Consider the following 6,000-nt stretch of genomic DNA (forward strand, 5'->3'; position numbering starts at 1 on the left):
TTCTAGTGTTCGAGAAAGAGACGTAGATATTACGGAAGAATTTTGAAAATAATCCAGTATTTTTCAAAATGTCTTTATGGAGAAGGAAACATAGCTTTGTGGAAAGCAATACCAATCACAAAGCTCTATCAGAATGGAGGAAGAGGAAGAGAACACCAATGTAAATAACTCAAAAAGATTTGTGAGCTCTAACGTGGCTAAGCCGTTAGCAAACATGCCTTTGGCGTGAGTCCCACGCTAAGCCGTAGGTCCACATCTCAAATACCGACGCTGTTGAAAGCAACGCTAAACACAAAATCAAATCAAATTAAACCAAACAGATTTATCTAAACTGGGATCAATGGAAAAGTAATAGAATGTAAAAGAGGGAAAGGAATACTAAAGTTGTTAGAAATTGCTTAGATTACACTAGATAGTGTAATTCTAAAGTCTAGCCAAATAGGTTAACGGAGGACCATAGTCAACGGAACCTTCTTAATTAGCAAACGAAAATGAGATGCTAATGAAGTCAACAGATTATTATTATTATTATTATTATTATTATTATTATTATTATTATTATTATTATTATTATTATTATTATTATTAATATTATTATTATTATTATTATTATTAGTGAATCAGCGTCCTGTCGTCGAAACAAATGTATTGTTAATATTAAAAGGAATATAAGATGTGTGTTATAACCCTTAGTTCTATGACTAAGTGCTGTATTTTTGCTATCTGACTGTTCATGGCACTAAAATAAATATATTATTATTATTATTATTATTATTATTATTATTATTATTATTATTATTAGTAGTAGTAGTAGTAGTAGTAGTAGTAGTAGTAGTAGAAGTAGTAGTAATAGTAGTAATAGTAATAATAGGCTACTAGTGGTCAGGGCCGTGCCGTGGAAAATCAGCGCCCGGGCCGAGAGTATACGAAGGCGTCCCCATACATATATTCCAAGCAATTTTTTCTATCTTTTTTCCTTTATTCTCCCCAATTTTTCGTTCCCTTACTTCGGCGCCCGGGGCCGTTCCCCGCTTTCCCCCACGGAACGGCCCTGCTAGTGGTAATACTATTCACATTTTGATAATTTTATAAAGATTTGCCTCTGCATTTCATTCCATGACGTTAAAATAATATCGAAAATTCTGCAGACCTTTCCGGGAATTGAATGTAGAAACTTCCGGATGGAAGACAAACTTAACACCCAAAAGAATACATGTAAACTCCTTCTTATATTTACATACAAAGTTAATACATTTAACTTATTGTTTTTAGCTTCTTCTGTGATATAGGCCTATCAAACATAGTCGAAAGCGCTAATTTTCAAGAATTAAATAAGAATTTTATAATTTTATTTAAAGCAAAATATTGTAGTCTCTTAAACCCTGTTTTAATATTTGCTTGCATTTTTTAAGTAGCGACAAAATGAAGGATTAAAGCAAAGCTGAACAATTATTTGAACTGAATACTTAAACATACAATCAACATAAAGCTATAGAAAGACAGCAAGAAGCATAAAAATTTTCTGAATACCCACTAGGAGTCTCTGTAAAACAGAAATAATTAGCGTTTGTTTTACTACCTATTGAAATGTCAGTTGTTAATTTTTAAATAAGAAATAACGGTTAACGAATGTTCTGTTCGTGTCTTTATAGTTTGTAGTCTTACAGAGCGTTTAATTTCTAACATTCTTTGATGTACTTGCAACATTTCACAGGGATATGATTACTTCTTTGGATACTAGTTCCACTTTAAGGTAGAAGTGCTAGGTAAGTAATAACAAGGGTCACTACCTATTCTTTTTGCAAGGGAACCGAAGCTTTCCCTGATTATATAATACAATAATAGTAATGAAGTAACCATATCCCTGATCCAGCACTCGGAGAAATAAGTAGGAAACTGTATCGAAAATACAAAATAAAATAAAAGGCATACACCACTGAACTAATGTTTCTGATTCCAACTTCTTAAGGCAAAATGGCGTCCACGAAGAGAATCTCTGAAGCTTAGGAACAACCAAATACACTCGGGGCTAAATATGGTGAGTATAGTGGGTGTGGCAGTTGTTCAATACCATACTCACAAGTAAACCTTACGTTTGGGTGAATCGAGTTGCTGACTGAGACACATATGAGAAAGTAGTACTAAATGTGGTCAGTATTTCAGTGAAGTTGTAGGTGCGAAGCTCCAGGGGTTTAGGAGATACAGCTACCAGAACATCACATGGAAGTACGGAATAGTCTTCATACAGTTGGAGGTAAAAGCCCTGTATGACCTCTTGTAACGACAAAAGGTGAATAACAAATATATGGGTACATATTAGGACTAGGGGGTAGTCATATAGTAAGGGTATATCTGACGGCGGCCATCTTGAAATCCGCCATTTTGAATTAAGGTTAAGTTTTTGAAATAGGAATAGGGTCATGTGATACATGATTTAAGGCGCAAATTTAATCAGAAGAACAATGGTCACGTTAATTTTTATTTACGCGCAATTGGAAAAAAGGTACAGGGAAATTAAATATTGTTGCAGCATATGTATTAGTCCTTTACCCCACCTTGTAAATTTTGTGTTAATGATAATAATTAAATAAAAAGCAGGTGGATAAATATTAAATCTATGGTAAGAGTTGCCTTGATGGCGGCCATGTTCAAATCCGCCATTTTGAATCAGATAAAAGTTTTAAACAAAACGCATAACATTGACACATTAATAGTAAATTTTACCATAAATCCAACGGTACAACCATTCTTGCTTTATCATTAACCAGCACAAAATTAAATGGGAATAGAGTAATGCAATAGATGACTTCGGGCTAGATTGCTGGTTAATGATAAAGCAAGAATGGTTGTACCGTTGGATTTATGGTAAAATTTACTATTAATAAGGTGTCAGTGTTATGCGTTTTGTTTAAAAATTTATCTGATTCAAAATGGCGGATTTGAACATGGCCGCCATCAAGGCAACTCTTACCATAGACCTAATATTTATCAACCTGCTTTTTATTTAATTATTATCATTAATACAAAATTTACAAGGTGGGGTGAAGGACATATGCTGCAACAATATTTAATTTCCCTGTAACTTTTTACCAATTGCGCGTAAATAAAAATTAACGTCACCATTGTTCTTCTGATTAAATTTGAGCCTTAAATCATGTATCACATGACCCTATTCCTATTTTAAAAACTTAACCTTAATTCAAAATGGCGGATTTCAAGATGGCCGCCGTCAGGTATACCCTTACTATATGACTTCCCCCTAGTCCTAATATGTACCCATATATTTGTTATTCACCTTTTGTCGTTATAAGAGGTCTTACAGGGCTTCTACCTCCAACTGTATGAAGACTATTCCGTACTTCCATGTGATGTTCTGGTAGCTGTATCTCCTAAACCCCTGGAGCTTCGCACCTACAACTTCACTGAAATACTGACCACATTTAGTACTACTTTCTCATATGTGTCTCAGTCAGCAACTCGATTCACCCAAACGTAAGGTTTACTTGTCAGCCAAGAATAAGTGGATTGTCCATGTGGAGGATGAAATTGCCATTTGCTATTTGTGGTCGTTTCTCAGTCAATTTTGGCATAAATTCTGTATGTAAAAGTGTACGAAAATACTCGCCCGTAATTATATGCCGCCTTATGCAGAGTCTTTTTGACGTATAATTAGTATAATACTAAAGACTTGACTACTGCAGGAAACATATGTTAGTCCAACTCTTTAGTATGACACTAATCACGGGTCAGAACGACTCTGCATAAGTCTCATGATCTTTTGGAACAGGGTGAGATATCACTCACTGGGAATCCCATAACATAGCGTATAGCACCTTGTCATTCGGTTTCACCTGACGATAGGGTTTTTTTTTTTAAAGGAAAGGAATGTATCTGTATGTTTCCATTCAGAGCCGTAGCTACGGGGGCAAGCGGGGCAACCGCCCCGGGCGCTGATAGCAAGGGGACGCCGAACGAGCAAGAGGAAAAAAGTGTTGGACAGGAGTAAACGACGCGTCGCCCCGAAAAAAATATTGGCGGCCTATTAAATCAATATTGTTGGTTTGCAAAGAAATAGACTTCTTACAAATTTTCTTTCTCGTTACGTTCGCAATCCAAACGTTTGAATAAGAGTCACAACAAGTTTTTGCTTATTACCTAAGGAAAGTTATAATACATGATTTCTCAATGTCGATGGGATATATATGCTGCCAAGTAATAACTTATGGTGTACGTAGGAGCCTTTTCAAGATCAGAAATGGGCAGTCTGAAATACATGTTCGGCGTTTTAATGATGATGAGTTCCTTAGTTAATCACGCTTTTCTACCCAATCGGATTAATCACGGTGGTGAGAATGAAGGTGTGAAGAGGCACATGCAAGCTGCTGTTTGCGTTGAATATTAGAAGCGAAGGTAAACAAGGGGAATAATATTCGAAATCATAGAGTAGGGGCTAAATCGGTTAGAACTTAACTCAATGAATTTCGTCTTTTTCAAAGATTGATCACTACCAGTGATTTTTTTTTATTCCATTGACATGAAATGCTTCCAATTTGAAGGAATTTATTGGGATAATTTCTCCACCAACTACTTGTGTGGCCAGGATTTTTTTGTGCATACGTATCTAGTTGTGATATCTTTATCTATCTACATACATACGAGATATACACACATTATATATATACTATATATAGGGTGATTCACGAAATCCGTAATAGGGCCTTAACTCAGCTCCTAGTGCACAGAAATCTTTGAAACAAAGAATGTTACCAAAGTGCATTTGCCGAATCACGTGGTGATGCTTCTGAAATCAGAGGCGCCTCAGGAGTATATACGGTGAAGGAGGGTGGGGCAACTTCGAGATTTTAAATGGAAACAGGATCTTAATTTGTGTTCATTGAAACAATCACTAAATTTTGAACAATTTTGGGAGGAAACACTTTTCCATATCTCTTATTGCTTGTAGGGATGCGCACGAGGCGAGTCGAGACGATTTTCCTGACAAAATTCGAGTCAAGACACAGCTCTTCCAATAGAGAAACATACATTTTTCGAGTCAAGACATCACTTTTACAGCACATGAATCTATCCCAATCCACCGTTGCGGAAATAGAACATATAACTCCTCCCTACAGATACCAGAATTATGTGCTGGACAACCATCTAATTGAAACCACATCGTCTGATGTATATGGAGAGGTACATTTTCCAATAATAGTCTGCAGATGGTCCAGCAAAAAATCACGAAACACTGCAGCTCTTAAATTACCCTCAGAAAACAATAGTGCAATGACCTGAGTCCCTAGAAATCCACCCAACACACTAATGCTCCATCATTGATGCTGATTGACTTCTCACATCTCGTGTGGATTCTTCGCTGACCAGTAATGTGCATTGTGCAGATTCATGTTGTCATCAAGCAGAGCGCGCTTCATCAGTCCATACAATGAAGACTACGAAATTCGGATATTCTCACAATTGGTTGACTACCCAGCTGCAGAACAGAAGGCGTAAATTGCGGTCAGCATCAGTTAGTTTCTGATGCAGAGAAAGGTGGTACGGACGAAAATTGTATTTTCACAGATTACGCAGTACACTATCTTGACCGGCACCATGCTATTGTGCAATCTATCGTGAAAATACTTTGTACATGTGCATTCACTGCAGCAGCTGCAAGTACATCAATGACAATGTTTTCATTTTGCATGACTCCTCTCCAGACACCATAGCTTTGCCAAATGTTTCCTGTCTGCCGCAATCGTGCTGATAATTTCCGCAGAAGAATGTAGGAAATGAAATGAAGTCTTTGTTTTACGTCCCATGATTATATCGGTTAGGCTAAAGGAAACGGTGATGATGAGAAATGAATGCAATGGTGGAATGAATAAAATAGGAGAAAACGGAAGAATCCCAAGAAAACCCACGCACAAAGTGTTTGTCCACCACAAAGCTTACATGGGGCGAGCTGGTATCGAACCGGACCCCACTCACCACAGGTGAACG

This window comes from Thermobia domestica, chromosome 6 (assembly GCF_964235325.1).
Source record: "Thermobia domestica chromosome 6, izTheDome1.hap1.1, whole genome shotgun sequence".
Classification (NCBI taxonomy): Eukaryota; Metazoa; Arthropoda; class Insecta; order Zygentoma; family Lepismatidae; genus Thermobia; species Thermobia domestica.